A 25,348-nucleotide genomic window follows, 5' to 3' on the forward strand; every position below is an offset into this window, starting at 1 on the left:
TATAAAAATTACCATAAGAAATAACCATATCATTAAAAAAAGATTGAAAAGTGTTCATAATTTTTGCAAAAATCTAAATTTTAGTAAGCGGTACTGGTCTTTCACAAATATTTCACGAATAAATAAAATTAAATAAAAGACGGTACATGATCTTGTATCATCAAAAATATCAAATTTATATAAATATGTATTCTAAAATGTGGTCTAGCTACTGCAAATCAATTTTAAGAGTCTTTTGAATAGAAGTATAGATTAACAATCGAAAAGATTACATTCGCAACCAATCCGATGCAATATTGTTCACCTAAGTTTATGATTATTCTTTAACTAAAATCTGACTCGATATACCGGATGACGGTCGTGTATTAACAAAGTAGTTTGCACATAGGTTGTTTGTCAGACCTAAATGCACAGCTAAAAGTGCATTATTACGCAATCTTATTAAGCATCATCTTTTTATCGGTAAACAACATATAAATAGAAAATGATCATCTCAGTATTCTGGTTTATATCAGGGACTCGTTTCTAAACACATATTTTCGTTACTTGACAAGTACAAATGTAGGATATAATAAATTGAATGTAAGTATAAACTTCGACTTGAAATAATAAGATGATTAAATAACTTATCATAATGACTATAACTAACAAGTCTCTAAGTAATGCAAAATAACATCAGCCAAATTGTAATCTGCATACGTAATTTAGGTTAAGATAATTTCTCTCCTTCAAATTCTACAGTATTATTGTAGTAATTATGAGATATCAACTACCGCTATGAGAAAATCGAGAGACAATAAAATTTAGTCTTAGATGCATGATTTTTGTATTAGTTGTTAGTGGCTTTGCACTAGCTGTCAGTAACTGCGAGTACTCTCAGATATTTGGTATTTTTGGTATTTTTGTTGTTGGAATATACTAGTACCCGGCCACGTCCACTCTGTGTCTTTGTTAGATGTATTTCTATTTGTATTCATCTGATGAGTAAAACCTTTTTGCAACTGTTTTATATTTCGTTCTTATGTTGTACTGTTACACCACTGTCCCAGGTAAGGGGAGGGTTGGGATCCCGCTAAATGTTTAACCCCGCCACATTCTGTATGTATATGCCTGTCCCAAGTCAGGAGCCTGTAAATCAGCGGTTGTCGTTTGTTGATGTGTTACATATTAGTTTTTCGTTCATTTTTTGTACATAAATTAGGCCGTTAGTTTTCTTCTTTGAATTGTTTAACATTCGTAATTTCGAGGCCTTTTATAGCTGACTATGCGCTATGGGTTTTGCTCATTGTTGAATGCCGTACGGTGACCTATAGTTGTTAATTTCTGTGTCATTTGGTCTCTTGTGGAGAGTTGAATCATTGGCAATCATACCACATCTTCTTTTTTTTAAGTATTATTGCCGATGATTTCAATTATTGATATTTGAAGTAGAAGAAGAAGGAAAATGTTACGGATTTCCTCAATTATATACTGCGAAGTATAATCAATAAGGTGTTGTATGTACCACATTACTAGGTTAGATGCAGAAAATTAAGAAAACAATAGTTATCCAAATTGACAAAAATACATTAATATCCAATGCAACGAAGTTTTCTGGGATTTATTGCTTAACCTGCCCGTTGATGTGTCAATTTGACGGGCATTAATGTTTGTAGGATAGGGCTTAAATAATTTGTCCAATATATTCGTCATATTTTTATGAAAGTGTTTATCCATCATAGACACGTAAGATTATTGTTATCAAAAGAGTATAAATTTGGGATTTTTTTTTTCGGAGAAATTGCACTCACGTGTTTAACAAGACCATTTTATGACTTGTAGCAAGGTTTCAACCCAATAAAGTCTCGGTCGAGTTCGATAACTAAACAAAAAGGGAAAATTTTGTTTTTCATGAATATAATTTAAAATTAAACCATTGCCGTAACGTCAGCCTATTCATTTACAGAGGATTTTTTTTCTAGAATCAAAGCTTCCTAAACCTGTAGCTGAAATGGACTCATCAAATTATATTCAATTGTTTCCTTTGTGTGCCTAATTTCATTAAATTTGAATTGCTTTATATCCTGATTTCTGTACACTAATGAAATTAATTTTATAACTTACCTTTAACTATTGTAATTTGAATATGCCTTCACTTGAAATAGAACTCCTTGAAATTTGTTATTTGTGACTGACATCACCACACCGACTTAACATCTCGACTACTAATGTGTTGCATTTTAAATGTCTATCATATATAAAAATGAACATATGATTTAGTCTTAGATGCATGATTTTTTTGTTTTAGTTGTTAGTGGCTTTGAACTAGCTGTCAGTAACTGTGAGTACTCTCAGATCAGTGATTAGTGTCTTTTTGTTGTTGGGATATACAAGTACCCGGCCACGTCCACTCTGTGTTTTTGTTGGATGTATTTCTATTTGTATCCATCTGATGAGTTAAGCCTTTTTCAACTGATTTTTATAGTTCGTTCTTATGTTGTACTGTTACACCACTGTCCCAGGTTAGGGGAGGGTTGGGATCCCGCTAACATGTTTAACCCCGCCAAATTCTGTATATATGTGCCTGTCCCAAGTCAGGAGCCTGTAATTCAGTGGTTGTCGTTTGTTGATGTGTTACATATTTGTTTTTCATTCTTTTTTGTACATAAATTAGGCCGTTAGTTTTCTCGTTTGAATTATTTTACAGTCGTCATTTCGGGGCCTTTTAGAGCTGACTATGCGGTATGGGCTTTGCTCATTGTTAAAGGCCGAACGGTGACCTATAGTTGTTAATGTCTGTGTCATTTGGTCTTTTGTGGAGAGTTGTCTCATTTGCAATCCTACCACATCTTCTTTTTTATATATAATACACATCGGTACCACGGACACTCGTAGTGTGTACCTTTATTCATATTATACATAAAAGACAATCGTATGATATAAATTGGTAGCCGTGAGGTTAAGATATCAAGAGAAAAAAGATACATGCGTTATAGAGTCAAGTTAGGAGTAGAGACTTGTCGGTTTAGGTTTGAATCTCTGATTCATTGTGCTGTCCCTATTCTTTAGTTTTTCTGTTTTTCTTATTTGTTATGTTATTGTGGATATTTTTGTAACAAAAGCGGATTTTCCCGTTTAATTTTGGATTCTTATTGGTCATTTCGCGTATTTAAAAAAAATGGATTACATTCAATTTAGGAATTTTTGTTTTAGAATGATTTCATCTGCTTTACCATTTATCTTTACAAATGTTTGGTTTGCAAATATCTATGCAAGTAATTTGTGATGTGTCTGAAATTAGGTTTCTTGCAAGAAATTACGGTAACATACTTATTTACTAAAAACTAAGTTTGAATATGTCTTATTTTGTAAATTGCGGAAAATATTCAGATGCATTATAATTTGAAGACAGACGTGTTATGTTATATTGGTATTTCTCTTATTCTTACACGATTTATCCCTTTCCTGACCTGTTGATTATTTTTATTTAATCAACGTATGCTTCGTTTGATCCCAGTTCGATTATGACGTCAACTCGTCTCGCTCTCCTCTGAATTTCTATTTGTGATGTCATGAAAAAAGGAGACCATGACTTATGACGGCACATATAAAGAAGTTCAACACACCTTTTGCTGATCATTCGAATGAAAGAATTGAATGTGTCTGCATTTCGTTTAAAAATCATTAGAGAAACAGATTCCACCATAAAATATTGTGCAATACGATATTTATCCACTAACGGCAGATACATTTAAAATATGTAAAACGCTCGGCCAGCCTCGAGATTTAAATTTGAAAATTTAACAGTCTGGAGTGGATAAATATCGTACCACACTTGATGTAGGGATAGAACCTATATTTCTTTAACCAATTAATTGTGAACTCTAATTTATTCACGCATCATCGAACATGATAACAGACCGGTTATTTATACTCACTTACAATACCTTCATATTAAATTATAAAAATAATATTATTCATATTAAAGGCTTTAATTTTGAAAAGAAGTTTAAATAATAGATACATTGAATAAACGTCGATTCATGAAAAACAAACAATTCGCCCTCCGGCTCATGGTTTCTTTTTCAAGAAATAACGTTTATTCCTTGTATCTATAATACGTATTGTCATTACAGTATAGCTAACTATACCATGATAGAACATCGACTTTTTCACTAGACCCTCATCAAACTTGATACAGGTTTCCACACATCAAAAACTCTTTTGGGTTCAAAATTAGAAAACAATTGAAAAAAAGAAAATACTTGTTTAAGACAGTTACACATATATCCCTATAGTATATATAATTTTCATCTCTTTCAATGAAAACACCATACTTCATTTCATTCGTAGGATCTTCCCTCTCTTGTGGGGGAATGGGGGTAAACCAACTTTCTCATTACAGGTGTTTCAATTCCAACAAATTAAATATGAACAAAAAAAAAAATTCTTTGGAAAAGTTGAAATAATTTATGAAAATTAGATTAAAAAAAAGGGAAAAGAAAAAAAGTTAGCATAAGTGAGAATACAGAAAATAAACAATGCAATAAAAATGAACATTGATTATCGTTTTAGATTTTAAATTTGTTTTTAGTTTTTCATAGAAATTGATATTGTTATTCTTGATTACAAAATGTCGAAGTTAAAGAGAACAGACTTGAATAATAATTTATTTGAATCATTTTTATTTTTAAGAATGGAAATATTGACTTACAACCCTGACGATTCCTCTTTGATTGCTCAGCAACAACAAAGCAAAGAACATCGTCAAACAGTCAGGACGCTCAAGGTTTTAGGTGCTGTACAAATTGGGTTAGGATTAGTGTTGGCAATATTAACAATCGTTCCAGCAAAATTAATCCTCATGCCAGTATTTGGGTGCTGCTTTTTGGTAAGTGAAACATTTGGGTACAATTTAAATAAAAAACAAGAGCAAAATACTGCTGTATATGCTAATGATTAATGTTATAGACAAAACATATACTATGTAAAACTAATACTTAAGATTTTCAATACAGCAACAAGATGCTGCACCTGGAAGCATGCTTCACCTGGTCTCTTAACAATAATGTATACTAAACTCCGAAACTTATAGATGAACCAAAATATAAAAAAAAAACATACTAGGCAAACACAGGTCAGAGGGCCCTGACTTGGGACAGGCGTAAACAATAAGATATTAAGCTGCTCATTTCGATATGATTTCTATAGACAATATGTATCACCAATTAGAAAAAAAAAGAGATGTGAAAGACACCAAAGGAATAGTCAAACCCACTAGTCGAAACAAACTGACAATGAAATGGCAGAAAACTAAGAACGATCAAAAGAAAAACCACAGTACACAAAACACAAGATAAGGAACTAAAGATGAAGGCAACACGAAGAGGAAATTCTAAACCAAAAGGAGAAATGAAAAGTTCAGACATAATCTATTGCAACACAGAACATTTTCAACACCAAAATAAAAATTATATTTACTAGGACGTTATTTGGTTACTTAGATCAATTTTGGAGATATCGAAACAAAAGTCTTCAAGTGCCGATCGACATTTGTTTATATCTATTTCCATTTTTTAGAGGCCGAATAAAAGTAACTGTAAGGTGATTAAAGAAACTCGTTCACTTATGGTTTTGGTAATGTCCTATTGGGTGAGATTGCTTAAATTTATATGACGCTTTGCCAAATTCAATTGCAGTGTTTATATGTCCTCTTCCTTCTTAGGTTTTTATATTAGAAATTATTAACTTGCAGTATGTCATTACTGGATCCCTGCCATTGTTCATAACAAACAATCTAGATTCGAACTTCAGATGTAAGGTTGGTGTTTTAAAATAAACGGAAGCAATGAAAATTTCTATAACAAAAGGTTAAACTCTTGATTGATCACATCTGTTTCTATAATCATTTACAGCTTATTGTAGATTTAATCTTTGAAATAAACGTATTCACCAAAGGGATATTCAAACTCATAAGTCTATAACGCTGACATAACAATGGCAAAAAAAAACCCGAACGAAAAACACCTAACAGCGGTACCCAAAATACAACATAGAAAACGGACAACTAAACAACACGAACTGCACTAAAACACGGGATAATCTCGGTGCTCAGGAACGATAAACAGATAAGGCACCCGTCGTATTGATCATGGAAGTACAAATCAGATGATAAGTCTAATTTGGTACTTCACATTAGAAGAGAAGAGTACGGGATTGTCGTTACGACAGTTGGAACATTATCATCGCCTTCTGTAAAAAATGAGTTACCTCATGATAATGACCTCCCATAAATACTCAACATTCATTTTTGGGATACGAGTGCCGTCAGGCAATCTGTAGACTTTTACCATTAACTCCCTTCCAAGTCTCTCACGTCAACCGTTTCGTGTTTACATTAATAGGAACAACTCAGATCCTTAAGATTGTCCTGTTATAAAAAGTAAAAACAAACAAAGAGTTTGAATTTAAACTACATTCTGTTAAATTTCTTCTCATAATCATCCTGTTTTGATATCTCCATTTTTCATTTGCGTTTATTTTCCAATACGGAAAATCAGAATTAAGCAGTATTCATATTTCGGGTTTTATATATTTCGAATCACATCAAAGAGGGAATTTCGTAACCCGAAAATCCAGTCGTCATATTACGATCACTTCGATCACTCCATTAATTAACGCCTGCCAACCGGAAATTAAAAACAAGCTACATCATGGGATCAATATATCCTGACGTATGGCGCGAAAAAAGGAGGAGATTAAAATTGTTTGTAAACATGTGCAATGGAGCACGAAAGGTGTTTTCAATGTTCACACGTGTTTGAACAGAAGAATTTAGCGAAGGAATGCAGACGAAATATTCAGAAGTTCATGGTGAAATCGATATAACTAGTAGAAATTTTTAAGTCAATTTACGGTGGTGTTGAAATGCATGATGGTTTTGAACAAGAATGTTTTGTTTGCAGTAAGTGCCATAATGTCATACAGGACACCTCGAATAATCCAGTCATTATATTACGATCACTTCGATCACTCAATTAATTTGACCTTGCCAAATTTCATGGAATTTTATTGTACTACCTGGATTGGATAAATTTGATCAAAAGGGCAAAATTTTGAAGGAAAAACAAATTTTAATGTAATTTTTTTAGTATTTTACTGAGAAATTAAAATGTACTCAGTTATTTGTAATGGGGGAAAGTCATTCAGACATCAATGAATAGCTTTTTTTTTAACCAGACATCAATGAATATCTAGTACTTATATCTCAGTCATCAAAATTTCCTTAAACATGTTTAATGTAATGAACAGTGGACATAATCAAGAAATGCATCAGAAGAAAAGGGTTGATTATTTCATACTGACAGAAGAGGGTGTTAATGGGGGTACCTTCATGACGAATAACGGTAAAAATTCTTTTCAAATGACGTTGACGGTAATATTTGGTGCATAACGATAAAATGTACACTTTCTTTAAGACGATAAAAAAATTGACTGATTTTGACGAATCACGTTAATTTTTTCCCCAAAATGACGGTAACGATAATTTCTGGAGACCTCTGACGAATCACGATAAGGATATTTTGAGGAATCACGGTAAAATTTTAACCAATTTAACGCTAACAGTAGCTGAAAATGACCTTTTGACGCCTGACGGTAAAGAACATTACTACCCTTACAGAAGCATGAGTAGCAAAATCTCATGTACAAAAAATGTATGGAACTTATAATTTGGTACGCTAGAAATGCTACATAAAACTCATCAGTGGCACATAAACAAAACAGTAAGAAAGTCAAATCAAATCAAAGTTGAAAGTTGAAGAACATAAAAAAACAGGGTTTCGTTTAATCCATTAGATTTTTTTTGTTAAATTGAGATACCGTTTTCCAAAAAGCTTTCATTCATGATAGAATTTACAATCTTGCCCGCGATCATCATTTAAATGTGTGCAATTTTGGAAGACGTGTAGGATTTTAACATTTTGGGCCATATGAATCCTAAACCCAAAGAAAGAACCGATTGACTTTTGTGTGCTTGTACAAATGTATATTTTTGACACTTAGTATACATGTGTGATTGATAATATTTAGAAGGAATCTATACTACTAAAGGAAGAGACTGATTTCATTGAGCCCCAAATCCTCTGAAACCATACAAAGTCGGAAATATTTGTGATATCACGTATTAATCTAGTGTTTTGTTCTTCCTAAATTTGTCTTTGAAACACTTGTTTTTCGCAGAAAATGCCAATGTTTGAGAAAATATTCAAATTTCGGTGACCATTATCGATCTTTGTCTTATACGCTGTCGTGCATGCTCAATCGACGTACTGCACGCGAAATCTAACTAATATAGTACAATGGTGTTGATTGAAAACTAGAACAATCCAGGTCCTTTTGTTTTCCACTTAATTAACAACCAGTTATTAACAAGTTCTGGGTCGATTCCGAGCCCAATAGCACCTATTACCTCTTACATAATCTGTACGTTCCGCCTCTGTCAGGTGCACTACCAAACGGTGTATATGGGATCAAAATCACACCTGAACTTTGTCATTATACAGGGATTGACACTTTGACCCAAACATATATCTACAGGTAGTTTCCAGTTGTAGTAAGAAAAGCAGGACGGGTTCAAACAAAAAGATTTTAAAAGTAAAGAAAACTGTGCGCCTTACAATCAACATGACTTTGTCAAATGAAAATATGAATACTAAATATCCAGAGTGAAAATAAGGTGTAGATCCTTCAATTTAGTCACAAACCCGCGTTGTGGCGGGTGTGTTCTAGTATTTTTAAAAAGAGAGGGTTTGAATTTCCAATCATCAAGCAAATGTAGAGCAAATTTAAAACTTAATAATTACATTGTTCATGTATAAATATACACTTGTATCAGAGATGGGCTATTTTTAAAAATTTAAAAACGATATGCAGATTGAATCAAATAGGGAATACATGTGCAGTTGAATTATTTATGAGAATAATACTAATATCAATGAAAACAATGGCGATCGTATCCCTCAGAGCAATCATGCTCTTTGATTAAATGCTACCGCCCCTGATTCATGTGTACTATAAAAGATAGTACATATATTTCATCTACTTCTCTTCATATATTTTTATTCATTCATAAGCATAGAATGATCTTAGAATGGTCGTAGTTCATTGATTTTCTAAAAAAACTAAGCGATATGTCAGCAAAGTTATATAAGACTATCATCAATCAAATTTTAAAACGCATCTTTATTGATACGGTCCTTGATTTGTTTCGTGAAATCGTTAAAAAGTCTAGAAATTTATTGATTTACCTCCATATGCTGATTTCTTTTCAACTTACATTGGAGTGTTTCTTTATCCGATGGAGTTATAAGGTTGCCAAATGTCCAAAAGACGTGGACTCTGGTTGTCTAAAGTATCTTTGGACTAAAACATGTCCTTAGATAGTGTAAGAACATATCTTAGTCCTATGTGATGTATTGAACGTGTCTTAGGTAAAGATAAATTCTACACTTAATCGTTAAGCTTTGATATTACAATACATGTCCGAAGATGGTCTCATAATGGTCAGAAATAATTTTTCTTTTAAAATTGAACCGATAAAACCATTATTTGCCAGCGTTTTAAGCGTGATAAGTATGCGACTTGATTAAATATTATATCAGAGATAGATAAACAACGAAAACAATGTAAATACTTTCAAACAATGTACTAAATATAATGTATCCGTTCGATGTGTTACCATGAATTTTTCGTGTTATGCGTACATGAATTCGTCTAACGGTGCAAGGTTTACTTTGATCAATCATACGCAATATGGAAGAATTGCGTATGATGCATACATGCCTTTTAGATCGACGTACAAAATGTTTACCCTAATTTCAACATCTTGAGAGCCTCATATCTTTTTAACATTTTTAACTTTAAGTCAAAGAATAACCATACTTCTTCTCACCAGTCACCCTTACTTAGGGAATTGAATGTCAATCATTAAGTTGTATTACTACCAAAAAAATAAAACCTAGTTGATAGTTTATAACTTGACGTTTTCATTCATTTTCTTTGTTTTATATAATAATGGTATTATCGTTTGAATCATCACATACGGCATTATAAGTCTAATGCTAGTTTTCTAACCGTAGTGTTTTTTTCTGTTGAATTAAATTATACATATTGTTTAAATGTAGTAAATTGAAAAATGATTTTTTAAATAGAAGAAAAATATAACATCAGATTCAATTTGTCCATCATGATTAGAACTATCTTCAGACAGCCTAAATTTACAGTCTAGGACGTATTCTAGGATAGTCTTATGAAAGTCATACAATCTGTCATTATAAATGTCACAGTGTATGTATTAGGATACTTTCGAAATCGGGCTCTCCAAGATATACCCTGGTCTATGAGAAGGAATGAAACTGCTTGACGTTTAGTTTTCATTTACCCATGTATTATTTGTTATATAGAATAATACACAAACAATTATTACAATAGCAAATAGCTACCAAAGGTACCAGGCTTATAATTTAATACGCCAGACGCGCGTTTCGTATTCATAAGACTCATAAGTGACGCTCAGATCAAAATAGTTAGAAAGCCGAACAAGTATAAAGTTGAAGAGCATTGAGGACTCAAAATTCCAAAAAGTTGTGCCAAATACGGTTAAGGTTATCTATGCCTGGGATAAGAAAATCCATAGTATTTCGAATAATTTATACTTTTGCAAACAGTATAAATTTATAAAAATGACCATATAATTGATATTCATGTCAACACCGAAGTGCTGACTACTGGGCTGGCAGAGTCCTGGAAAATATTTAAGTCCTGTCCTTTGTTATCAGTATAAGGTTTAATTGTTTATAAGATGTTTAATATTTGTTTCAGAAAATTAGCTTTATGGTGTGCAGTATTATAGGAGCAGTAATTTTTTCTCCAGTTATAATATTCACTTCGATTCTGAAAATAATATTAGTGAGTAATAAAATTTTTGTTGCACACATTTTTACATAGATAATTTTAAGAAGTATTTTCTCAATGAAACAACAACAATGCTACCATGATATCTTCAACGATTTTAACACATATCTTGCATTACCTACGATTTATTTAAAACCCAAATGATTGTTTTTATTCTAACGTTTATCAAAGACGAATATTGAAATGAATTTTACCATATAAGAATTCAAGAATATTTCAATTTTGTCAACATCGCGGATGTATTAAAGGCTTGGAAGTCATTGCAACGTTAACAGATGAAAAATAGTTTGTTTTGTAATAAAAAAAAAAAGACGAGAAAATGTCTATCCAAACGCCGGTTCTTATACATCCCGTCATTGTGTTATTGTGCTATGGTAAATTTGTGTGTTCTTGTCTTTCGGATTTGCTCATGTGCTTTATCTATATGCTTATTTATTTTTCATTGTTGAAATATTTGTTTGTTCTTTTGGTGATTAAGATTATAACACAATGTTGACTGCTTTACCCCTATTTTTGAAATTTTTACGTATTGTGTCTGTTTGATTTGTTCACACATTGTTGTAATATAATTGAATTATATCCGACGGTCATACAAGTGAGAGGTTTAATCACCATATTCTGCATAAGAAAATGCCTGTTCCACGTCAGGAATATTACAGTTGTTATCTATTCGTTTGATGTGTTGCAGCTTTTGATTTTGCCATTTGATTAGAGACTTAATTTGTTTTGAATTTTCCTCGAAATTCTGTTTTTTTTTTTTTTTTTTTTTTTTTTCCTTTTTACCGTTTGACTTTTGATTAAAACGCCAATACCTAACATTAGGCAAGTTATCTGTTCAGTCGATATTATGATCACCAGAAGATGGCAAATGTTGCCTTGCCATACAACAGATAATAGGTAAATATCCTACACGACTCTTTAAAAAATTTTATAATCTGAGTTCTCCTGGTATAAACCACCCATTTATGTAGACATAAAAAACCAATACTCGTACCAAATATCCAAGTATTTATAAACACTCTCATCAAATATATGAATAGACACGCCATAAAAGGCTATAATAAATACCAAAGACTTTATAAAAATGCATACAACGCCGATGCTCCATCTTTAATATGAAATAAACATTATTCAAACATATATCTACACATATAATATATAGTTCAAACATCAGTATTAAACAAAAAACTCCTCAAATATAAATTTGAATAAACTTTAATCAGAAGTAAAATTTACAAAGAAAATTTCGACTGTTCAGATTGACGGTGTCGTGTTGAATGATAACATAGGAAATAAAATACTGCGGAAAAAAATGTTGAAGCGGGAAAACCTAACGCCCTCTATGCTACATATGATGAAAACGCCCAGGAGAAATTAATTTCACTCTAATGCAATGCCCATTTAAAGGACTGAAACTACAATGATTGTTCCTCTATGGTAAAGTTTTTAAAAAGGCGAATAAATACAGACCAATGTTTTGTTTGTAAAATGAAAAGTTTAACAAATGTATTCCACACCTCAATCAGAATTTGCATATTTCATAAAAAAGGGTGACCGCTTATTTCTGGATATTTCACATACACGATGGTTGACGACATCCTATTTTGCCTAGCATTTTGGTTTTTCATCGGTTATTTAAATTAAAAAAAAAACAATAATTCTTTTCTCAGAAATTTGTATAAAGAATATTTCTCCGGTTTTTGACTGGAGTTTGTGTTTACTAAATGTTTAGTTTATGTTCTTTTCGTAGATTTTTTACTGTTGCATCCTTCTATGGTGTCATTATAAAAAAAAAGGGAAGACACAATAGTTACCTGAATATGCCTTTGAATTTTTTTAATCCAAAAGGTTTACTTATGCATATACATGGGGTCAAATAAACTTACTCGGTCCTATAGGATGACACATTTTGAAGAACCTTAAGCTGCTTTTTGATGATTGTTTAAATACAAAGTGATGTCGTAGTTGAAATATTGTTTCATATGTTCTTAATAGACATGAAATATCTGTATTCAACATTAAACAAAACAAGGATTTTATTGATGAGAATCCAAGACCTCCGATTTCGATTAATGATTTAGGTGTATATGAGTTATAATCTTTGACGGAATTTAAGTTAATTTTCGTCAGTAAGATATTCTTTAGTTTTTATTTAACATATATAAATAAATCTACAATATGTTATGTGTAGTTGTTTATTATTTTAGACTGGATCCGAATTTGATCGCGGCAATAAAAAATTTTATGCAGTATCAATTCCAATGGGCTTATTATCTATAGCTGTATTAGTAGTCACGATCAATGCAGCATCCTACTGTTGCTGTTGTTCACCTTTCGACATACAAAATCACCAGGTAAGTTCAATTAACGGCCCCTATTGTTGCCTCTAGCGATATATTATTAGTTTTATAGTGTGCTAGTGACATAATACGATATATATGGGATACGTTAACCCCATACTTAATTTACTGACCCTATATATATCGTATTAGGTCACTAGCACACTGTGTAACGAATTTATCTTACAGACTATCTTAACATGAGGTATTTAGACTAGTGACAAATTAATGTGATCAAGTCGTTTATATAAAGAACCTACTTCCATTTGTATATACAAAAACCAATATAAACATTAACAACTTGTTAGATTTGGATGTGTTTTCTGTATTGATTCCAATCGTTCAACATTCATTTCTTCATCTGTTGTCCGAGAGAAATGTTTCAGATTTTTTTTTCTTTAACGCCATGTTTTTTTTTATGCCCAACCTACGATAGAAGAGGGGCATTATGTTTTCTGGTCTATGCGTCCGTTCGTACGTCCGTTCGTCCGTTCGTTCATCCGTTCGTCCGTCCGTCCGACTGTCCTGCTTCAGGTTAAAGTTTTTGGTCAAGGTAGTTTTTTCACGAAGATGAAGTCTAATCAACTTGAAATGTAGTACACATGTTTCCTATGATATAATCTTTCTAATTTTAATGCGAAATTAGATTTTTGACCCCAATTTCACGGTCCACTGAACATAGAGAATGATAGTGCGAGTAGGGCATCCGTGTACTATAGACACATTCTTGCTTTATAAAGGGACGTAACACCGCTACTAACCATATCAATTCTAAAAAATGCAATCTGTTATAACTTAGTTGAAGTCAGTTTAAAGATTTTGTTAGCTTTTGAGGTGAATGGCGACATGTTTTTGCTTTGTTTAGAATGATATAATATATTTATCCGAGACGATGCTTTAATTGCGATATGCAAAATAAAATGATCACAAATTACACCAAAAATCACGTGCTTTGTCAAAAAAGGTCAGATACAATTTTCTATTCCATTACTAAAGAAAGTGTAACAGACAATTATGTCAAGCTTACACCACACGGTTAGCAGTTTTAATCCTGTATGGTAAATCCTACATATTGTAACAATTGTTAATATAATGTCATATTTTTGTAAAATCTATTGTATTTACTAAAGCATATTGTTGATTTATGTAAGAAGATAAAGTTATCCTGCAGGTTTCTTCCGTGAATGAAACTATAAATGTTCTTCACCTAATGACCAGAAAAAGAAAACTATTCACTTGATTCATGAGGCATGAGACGGATAAAAAACGTGTTTACAAATTTGCAGATCATCTAAATATATTTGTAGACTTGCTATCCAATTCGTTTGGTTAAGACAATTTCATTGAACCTGTGATTGCTTAAAAATAATTTTTCAAACCTTTTCGTTTTTATACGACCGCAAAAAATTTTGCGGTCGTATATTGGTATTACGTCGTCGTCGTCGTCGTCGTCGTCCGCGTCGTCCAAAGACATTTGGTTTTTCGCACAATAACTTTAGTATAAGTAAATAGAAATCTATGAAATTTAAACACAAGGTTTATGACCACAAAAGGAAGGTTGCGATTGATTTTTGGGGTTATGGTCCAAACAGTTTAGGAACTGGGGGCCAAAAAGGGGCCCAAATAAGCATTTTTCTAGTTTGCAGACAAAAACTTGTGGAATGGTGTATGGATCTCTCTGAAATTATACCACAAGTTTCAATACCACAGAGGGATGGTAAAAATTGGCTTTGGGGGGTTATGGCTCAAATCGTTTAGGAATTAGGGGCAAAAAGGGGGGAAAACGAGAATGTCCTGGTTAATGGACATCTAAATAAGTAAAAAACAGTGTAAAGGAAGTTATTCAAACACAATATTTTGAATTACCTCCCTTGGACTGCTTTTAAATTATGTATAAAGAAATGTTGTAATGTCTTGAGGTGATTAGCTGTCAATTCATTTTAAGAAGATAATATTTTAAAAATGCTGATGAAGGTAATTTTATTTTACTATGGTTGCAAACTCCATTGGAAATTTGAATTGAGATTATGACCATATCTTGAGGGAAAGATCTTTTTTTTTTTAAAAAGGGGGGGGGAGGTTAAAAAAAATTGGGGGGTAAGGGGACAATTTGTTCTCAAGATCTCAGGAATAAAAAAGAAAATTTCTTCAAATAATATTTTTTTTGGCAAAAAAAAGGGAGGAGGGGGTACAACTTTTGTTTTTTTGTTGGGGGGGGAGGGGGGTCAATTCGCAACAGCATAGTGTATTGCACAAAAGCAAAAAATGAATATAAATTCAAATCACATAACCAATTCAAGTTCTTTGACTACAGTTATTCTTTGTCAGAAACCTATTATGTGTCAAATATTTAATTACAATCCAAATTCAGACCTATCAAGTGCGAATATTGTGTCCATTTTTGCTCCAACTGTTCAGAGTTGGACCTCTGCGATCGTATCCAGCTGATAATTTATCATGATATATGTTTGTGTTTATTTAATAGCTCAGTATACACATTTTTGAATACGGCGCATTTTCTAAATTCTAATTTCACGAATATGGCTTTCTATATTTTCAGCAAACTGTTGTATTTGTGAATGCATCACAGCCTGCAAACATTGCATCTACAATAGATAACCCTTCCGCTGGTGCAAACGAACAACCATTGATGACCACCGTACATGGAATATGAATAATATCATTTTTTTCAATTTATAGCATAAACATCGAATACACAACAACAAAAATTCTGAAAGTTACCAGGTTAGTATTACACGTACCATGGCCACTCAAAATCCTTATCGACATAGAACAAGACAGTGAATACAACAAAAATAAAACATCCGTAATAATCCTTCGCACAAATATCTAAAACGGTCAACAGGATCATGATTAAATTCTTAAACATTTTAAATCTTTGGGGGTTTAATATTGACTAATTAGCAATAATGTCTCTTTCAAGCCTAGTTGTGAGCTGTGATGATACATTATATGCCTCCTAGGGAACAATTTCTATAATATCGTATCAACTTGGATGTATGTTACATTTCCTGCCGTACGTAAGTTCAAATAATCCCCTGTACTGCAAAGTTAAATTCTCAGCCTACCCTCACTATTTACGTCTCATCAGAAAAGAGAGAAAATGATAGATCTCTGATATTGTTTATTTCAGTTACAATCATATACTTGTAGTTCAATCAAATTGGTAAACTTTGTGGGATGACTATGCTATGATCATTACAAAAATCTATCAGCATATTTTATTACAACAATGCTTATGAATGATTATTTAGAAAAAAATATTAAATTATTAAAAAATGAAGGGGCAAAAAACATGGATTATCTGGTTTCCGGACAATAGGTTGAGTATAAATGTATGGATATCAAAGCAAATGTATGATAAGTCTCGGAAGGTTAAGAATGATTATTTTGGTTCTAGCCCTAACCATTAAGGAATTACGGGCCAAAGATGGGTCCTAAAACTATGCTTTTCTAACACTTTTATAAATGCTTATTTTTTTACCAATTTCAATGAGGTTTAATTCAAAGTCTTGAATTCTTAGGGTTCTTTAATATGCTGAATCTAACCATGTATTGAGCTTGTAGATTTTGAGCCTTGTTTTGAATTGAAGTCCAAAGAATCCAAAATGAAACTTTGTTTGATTTCATATCAATAAAATTGAGAATGGAGATGGTGAATATGTCAAAGAGACAACAACCCGACCAAAGAGCAGACAACAGCCGAAGGCCACCAATGGGTCTTCAATGCAGCGAGAAAATACATTGAAGTATCAGTGGTCTTTGGTATGCCGATTTTAACCGTTTATTCAAACTTTAATTTCAGGCCGGGTTTCCATATTGGTCCACATTAAGGTACAAATGGTCCAATCTTAAACAAAGTTTTATTTTAAAAAATATGAATTCGTGGGGTTTTTTGGTAAGCTGAATACAGTGAAGTATGAAGATATTTGGTTTTGGGCCAAGTTTCAAGTTGGTCCATGATCGGGGTCAAAAATGGTATTTTGTTTCATTTCAACGACAAAATGAATATATAGAATTTGATAAGTTGAATATAAACGTGTATTTAGAATTAGGATTTTAGGGCCCCATTTTCAAATTTGTCCACATTGAAGTCCAAAAGGTCCAAAATTTGACTTTGTTTGAATTCATCAAACATTAAACTATCGGGTTTTTTTTTCATTTCATATGCTGAATCTCACCATGAATTTAGATTTAAGATATTGTACAACAAAGGTAACTGTCAAATTTCAATTTTTTAAAGTTCTTAGACCACATTCATCTGTGTCAGAAACCTATGATGTGTCAAACATTTAATCACAATCGAAATGTAGAGCTGTCTTAAGCTTGAATGATGTGTCCATACTTGTCCCAACTGTTCAAGATTCGATCTATGCGATCGTATTAAGCAGCGCCCTGTGGAGCGTTTTACCTGTGAAGCATTTTACTGGTTTGCTGTCTTCTTTGACATAATATGTTTTTCCTTCTCCTCAAGTTTGACATACTCGTGTTGTTATTAGGTAATTTTTAAGTATTTCTGAACTTTTATTTATATAATTGTACATGTTTTCACCTGCTAGAACAACAACTGAAATATATTCATTTAGTTTTTTTAGTATGAAATTGTTACTCTAACGTTTTAAAAAGTAAAAGAATTTGTTTACATTTAACTCTGAAGTTTTTGAACTTAATACGGGGGAAAGAATACATATCTATAAATTAAGGCAACAGTAGATTAAAGATGAGTATAAGGGAAATATTCTAAATAGACTAAAACAACAAATCTAGGAAAATGGTTTTAATCATGTAAATGTATATCAGGCATAAAGAAATTTTCTCGTTTCAATTCCATTATATATGTCATGCCGTGATATTTTATAGCCTCATATGCGGATGGTTTTTTTTTTCATTGTTAAAAGCAGCACGGACACTTATTGTTACTAACTTCTACGTCATTTGATCTGTTATGATAAATAGTGCCATTTGCAATCATACCAGATATTCTCATGTTTATATTAAAAACTGAGAGATCCGTATGAAAGAGGGACGAAAGATACCAGAGGGACAGTCAAACTCATAGATCGAAAACAAACTGACAACGTCATGGCCAAAAATAAAAAGACAAACAGACAAATAATAGTACAGATGACACAACATAGAAAACTAAAGACTAAGCAACACGAACCCCACCAAAAACTGGGGGTGATCTCAGGTGCTCCGGAAGGGTGAGCAGATCCTGCACCACATGTGGCACCCGTCGAGTTGCTTATGTTATTACAAATCCGGTAAATAGTCTAATTCGGTAAGTCACATTCGTGAAAAGGGAAGGGTATTGTAGTTACGACATAAGGAACATATCCGATATCATCTGTGAAACGGTAATTCCATAACGGTCAACCAACTCGTGATGGCGTCCGTAAAATTTACGAAGGGATGACTGCAACTTCACCATTTGGAACTCTTGGTTTAATAGCTTCCTTGTGAGCAGCAATCCTCTATCAAGGAAATCATGATAGGAAACACAAGCCCGGGAATATCGTATCAATTGGGAGATATATACTCCGTATGCAGGCGCTGCTGGAATGTTGCTACATAGAAATGGAAAGTTCACAATTGGGAAGCTAAAATCATCTCTTTTGTCGTAAAGTTTTGTTTTCAACCGACCCTCATTGTCAATTTCTAGATGTAAGTCAAGATATGAGGCAGACTTAACTGTATCTGTAGTATCCTTTATCTCTAGTTCGATGGGATAGATTCGTTCAACATAGTCACCAAATTTTGTATTATTTAGTGAGAGAACATCATCTATATAGCGGAACGTAGAGTTAAAGGATATTGCTAACTTCTTATCTCTCTTCCTAAGAAGCTCCTGTATGAAGTCAGCCTCAAAATAATAAAGAAACAAGTCGGCAAGAAGAAGGGCACAATTGGTTCCCATTGGAATTCCGACAGTCTGTTGAAAAACACGTCCTCCAAACGTAACAAATATGTTGTCAATCAAGAAATCAAGCATCTTGATAATGTCAGTTTCAGAGAATTTTTTGTTTGAATCAGAGTGATTCTTTACAAAGTAGGATTTATCCCTCCCCAAGACAAGATACTTGTATCTACGTTCGTCATTCTTTTTAATGAAACAAAGTAATACCAACTCTTTCAATTTGTCTTTTAGTTTGGAATGGGGAATACTTGTGTAAAGTGTAGAAAAGTCAAATGTTTTAATACTATTGCAAGATAAGAGAGTCTTAGATTGTATGTACTCTAAAAGATCTTTGGAATTTTTTAGTATCCACATCTGATTCACGCCACCTCTAGAATAGGCAGTTTCACAATAACTTTGGAGCCCGGCTTTGATTGCTGATAAAATAGATGTTAATAATTTAGAAAGAGGTTTCGTGGAGCACTTGGAAGACTGAAACTGTCGTATGCCAATTCAGGTAAATTTGTAAAGCGTCAACAACAACTTCTACTTTATCCAATTTGTCCCACATTGGCATAGTGCTGAATTCTCACTTAGATAAATTATCAAAATCATTTTTATGAAGTTAGGGCTCTTGTTTGATATAAGGTTTCAATTAGAAAAGCAATCCAACACAAAGAGGGTTAAATAATGGCGTCGTCGTAATTTATCATAATGGATGTTAGTCTGTCTTAATAACACCTACTTGTAACCTCTTGTGAAGTCAAGGAAATAACTGTTATACATTGTCGGCATAAAATAATGACCTGTGTGAGGTCATTATTTTCCTTGATAAGAATGCAAACTATAACTTACTTCAAAATTATATTCGTCTGATAGTTTCTGTTGCAGATTTTGGAATTTATTTTTTAAAGTTCAATCTATGATAGGTGTAAAAAAAATCGTCATTGCCCGATTTTAATTTTAGAAACAAATAATGTGAAATTTTGTTAATCTATCGCTACAATACAGAGACATTGTCATATATGCGAGATGAATTTTAATGTAAAACTTTCATAACACTTTAAAATAAAGCCAGATTTAACATATTCGTGTGTAAAATTTTGAAAATCTAATTGATTCACACTGAATAGGTTGATTGATTGATGGTTACTTAACGTCCAGTGGCAAATATTTTATGCATGTTCAGGACGATACACACTGAATAGGAAATCATACTGTGACCTACATGTACTGATATTCGTTTTCGTGTAACATGTACATGTATCACGATTTCGTGCCCCCTTCGTGTCAGTTCTTAACTTTTTTACATTTATGTATAACTTTTACTCTATCAAAGGATTAACTAATAAAATATTCACGTACTTCACAATGAGGTCGGGTGGGGGAGGGTATATAATTATATCCTGATTATCTGTTAAAAAAATGTATTGCTATTCAAAAGAAAATCATTCTGAATAATTCATTCGATTCAATTAAAATTGTTGAAAAAATAATCACTTTTCCGCGATAAAATGTCATTACAAATAGACAAAAAAAAAAAAAAAAAAAACATAGCACCTCCCCCTTTCCATAAACTAAGTTGGTACAATAAATTACTTACAAAGTGTCTTGTATTTTTCATACACCGTCATCAGATGGTAACAATTCATTCGTGTCTTACTTCATGAAGTTACAGTAATATTTTATTGTGTATGGATAATAATTTCTAAGGTTTAAATCTAGATTAATTAGTGAGTTTTATTTCACATTCTAAATGAGCCGTAGGGCGTATTAAAACCTGAACGCATTAGAAAGGAATATCCCACTTTAGTGTGGTCGGTAAAATAGGATGCTAAATTTTGCAAATCTTTATAAAAACAATATTTTATGACGGTATATAAGTCCGATAATGCATATTTTAAGACTTTTCTTGTCGTAGAACACACCGAGGGGTGTCTTTCATTTGATCAATCCTGACACCCCTCGGTGTGTTCTACGACAAGAAAAACTTTAAAATATGCATTATCTATAACTTATAAACATTATATTATACTATGATTATTTCGGCCTTTTTATTGGTTTGAGGCTTGATTTGTTTCTACCTGAGGCGATGCCGAAGTAAAAAAAAAATCTACTCGAACACCAAAACTTAACATTTGAAGCCAAAGAAGTAAGCATAGTTGAATACAACAGGAAATATATTAAAGAGGGATCTAAAGAAAATTATCGAATCAACCTACGGTAAACTTTTGACTTCTTGTCAGCACAGAGGCATCCCCATATGTCATATACTAAGCTTAAATAATGAAGTTCTTAAAACTATTTCTGAAACATTGTTCTCATAAAGAATTTCCAAACCAAATGTTACTTAGAAGAACTGTTTGTAATCAGGCTCTTCGTATGGAGGTTGAGAGAGGACCTACCATAAAAGAGGGGCGAAAGATACCAGAGGGACAGTCAAACTCATAGATCGAAAATAAACTGACAATGCCATGGTTAAAAAAGAAAAAGACAAACAGACAAATAATAGTACACAAGACACAACATAGAAAACTAATGACTAAACTACACGACCCCACCAAAAACTGGGGGTGATCTCAGGTTCTCCGGAAGAGTAAGCAGATCCTGCTCCACATGTGACACCCGTCGTGTTGCTCATGTTATTACAAACCCGGTAAATAGTCTAATTCGATAGGTCACAATCGTGAATAGTGAACGGGATTGTAGTTACGACATAAGGAACATATCCGATATCATCTGTGATGAAGGGATGATTTCAACTTCAACATTTGGAACTCAGCGTTTAATAGCTTCCTTGTGAGCAGCAACCCTCTATCAAGGAAATCATGATAGGAAGTACAGGCCCGGGAATATCGTATCGATTGGGAGATATATACTCCGTATGTTGCTAAGAACTGGATATTTGAGAATAAAGCTCATTGCATATAAGATTTTTTGTTACAAATCTTTGAAGGCTACTCTTCAAAAATTTGTTCTAAGTCCTGATTTTGAAGAAGTTTGTGCAAGATGGAGGTTCAGAGAGCAGAGAGATAACATTTTACAAGATGTATATGATGGCAGAATATGGGATGACTTTAATTGGAATAAGTTTTATATTTTTCTGTAAAGAAGGAAATTATGGATTAATGTTGAATGTTGACTGGTTCCAACCCTATAAATATTCTATTGGTGCAATATACTTGATTTTCTTAAATTTACCTAGGGAAAAAAGGTTCAAAAGGGAAAATATGATTTTAATAGGTGTGATTCGTGATATGAAATCTGAACCCCCAACAAATACTTTTTTGCTACCTTTAGTTTAAGAACTGAAAACAGCTTGGGCTGCAGAGTTTTTGTTGTTTTCCTTTAAATCACTAGAAAACTTGAAATGCTTTAAGCTTGCACTTCTCTGTGTTGGATGTGATATGCCAGCTAGTAGAAAACTTTGTGGATTTCTCGACCATTCAGCAACCATGGGATGCAATAAATGTAAAAAAGAATTTCCAGGAATGGTTGGAAAAAAATACTGGATTTGAAAGATCATTATGGCCAGAAAGAAAAAATCAAACTCACAGGGAACAATGCAAACTCATTCTAGAAAGTACTAGTAAGGGAGACAAATTGCAGTTAGAAAAAACAATTTGGTACAAGATATTCTTGCCTTCTAGAACTGCCATATTTTGATCCTGTGTGTATGACTCCCATAGATCCTATGCACAACTTAGTTCATGGTACCAAAAGCATATGTTTAAGATTTGGAAAACAAAAGGACTCTTGGATGATGAAAAGTGTAAGATAATTGAGAATAAGATCTTGTTTTTTAGTTGCCCATCAGATGTTGGGAAGCCGCCTAAAAAGATATCTACTTTAATGGGATCTTTCAATGCTAATCAGCTTAAGAACTGGACAATTTTGTTTTCAGTTTATGCTTTGAAAGGGATTTTACCTGATGAACACTTAGAATGCTGGGTGAAATTTGTACTAGCATGTAGGAGATTGTGCTCCAGATATTTATCTGTTGGAAACACCAAGGTTGCAGATCGCCTATTGCTGGATTTTTGTAAAATGTTCAATAACCTTTATGGTGACCAATTTGTTACACCAAATATGTATCCTCCTGGTCATCTTCTTGATTGTATTTTAGGTTATGGACCAGTATATTCATTTTGGTTGTTCAGTTTCGAAAGGCAAAATGGAATTTTAGGATCATATAAAACCAATAGAAAAATGTAGAAGTTCAGATTATGAAGAGATTTCTTGCTGAACCCGGAGCAAGGGATAGATACGAGATCATGAGTCCAAATTTGGCACAGCTGTTTGAAGTACTGTCTGGCACAGTTAGGGAAAGGAGAACCTTAGCTGAAGTGAATTGCTTGCAAATTTGTATATACAAAATGGTTCTGCATCGTTTAATCCTGTTCATAGAACTAAATGCAGATTTGTGTTTGTTAAGACAAACTTATTTAACATAGATGTTTTGGTTATTTCACCTAGAGAGCGTTATATTTTAAAACATTATATTACATTTATTTACTTATTTAGAAAATTTATGAATATTCTTTATTGTATGACTGGTCAAACAAGATGATTATGAAACAGTATTAGGCTTGGTAAAGATAGTGTTTTCAATAAATGTTATTTGCATTAATCATATCTGTAAAAATTTTAAGGATTTTAATATAGTAGTACACAATTTATTTGCAAGACATTTGTTTTTATATAAAAAAAAGTTTTTCATTGTATCATGTAGAAAATTGTAAGCATTACTGAATATTTGTTTTTGTAAATTTATATTTTTCAACTGAACCGTAAAAGGGAAGATAACTCCTATATCAATTTTTTTTTATTAAGAAATGTTTATGAAATTTTTATTTTTTTTCTATGCTTGTAGAAGCATGAAATTAACAAGAAAGGTGGCACCATTGTTTTTTTCATTTTAGTTTCTTAAAGAACATTTTAAATGCTTTCTTCTCATATTCAAATTCAAACTACATCTGGTAGCTAGTGAAATTTACATTTGGCAAAGTATTAGAAAAATTCTATCGGAGGACAGATTAAGTGGTGATCCATCTTAAATTAATATCAAACGTTTGTGCAAAATCATTGGCCATCAAAAGTTTGTGCAAAATTATTGGTCAATGCATGTCATCTTTAAATAAGAATGTAAATAGGCATTTTTTGTTGAATATTGTTCTTACATTACAGTTTGTAAAGCAACGTTTAGACTTAAGTGAATAATTTTATTAGTATATAAAAAGAAGAGTTGTATTATATTACATCTGCATGTTCACATGATAAGAAACAGTTGTCATTTAAAACTTTAATAAAAATGTGAAAATGTAATAATCAAATATAACAATGTACACCTTATCAAAATTAGTGTAAATGAAATTAAATGAATACTTCTGACAGTGTAACTCTAATTGTTCTTATTTTTAACACATTTATCTTGAAATCTTCCATGTATTATTGTAAACATCTTATGAATTGAGAAGATGTGGTATGAATGCCAATGAGACCTCTTTTCAATAGAGACGAAATGATAAAAATATTAACAAATGTATGGTAAATCATGTAAGGCCTTCAACAATGAGAAAAACTCATAACCAATTGCAAGCTATAGAAGGCCCTGACGTGACAGATTTAAATAATTCAATGGAGAAACCAATTTAATTATTTTATTAAAACAACTGTATGAATGATTAATTAAACTGGGTCCTTTTTTAGTTCTGTTTTAGATTATATGAAGACCTTTTCAATTATGAATAGTGACAGTAAATTCAGAAATCAATCATAGTTTATTTAATTCTATATATATATATATAAATACCACAGTTCATTTAAATATATGGAAATATATGTATTATATCTACCAGAGATCAATGAACAAGATACTGGATTTTAAACAACCAACAATAAATCAACCTTTCAATGAACAAGAATATAAAAATGTGGAGATGTGGTATATTTGCCAATGAGAGAACAATCAAACAAAGTTCAAATGAAATGGATGTAAGCAATTAAGGCAAAAGTACAGCCTCCATCAATTAGAAAAACCCATACCAGATAGTCGGCTTTAACAGGCCCCGATATGATAAAAATGAATCAATTCAATTGAGAAAACTAACAGTCCAATATATAGCATAACAATTACGAA

At 32.3% G+C, this 25,348-nt stretch overlaps 1 long non-coding RNA gene across 1 annotated transcript; it reads left to right on the forward strand.

Annotated features, from left to right (window-relative positions):
* The first annotated feature begins 458 nt into the window (after nt 1–458).
* LOC127703072 (uncharacterized) lies at nt 459–20,776 on the forward strand. The gene is made up of 6 exons (XR_007982655.1): nt 459–582; nt 4,675–4,870; nt 5,735–5,800; nt 10,861–10,947; nt 13,161–13,307; nt 15,853–20,776. It is a non-coding gene; the product is annotated as an uncharacterized LOC127703072 (long non-coding RNA).
* The last annotated feature ends 4,572 nt before the right edge of the window (nt 20,777–25,348 follow it).

This window comes from Mytilus californianus, unplaced genomic scaffold (assembly GCF_021869535.1).
Source record: "Mytilus californianus isolate M0D057914Y unplaced genomic scaffold, xbMytCali1.0.p SCAF_5, whole genome shotgun sequence".
Lineage (NCBI taxonomy): Eukaryota > Metazoa > Mollusca > Bivalvia > Mytilida > Mytilidae > Mytilus > Mytilus californianus.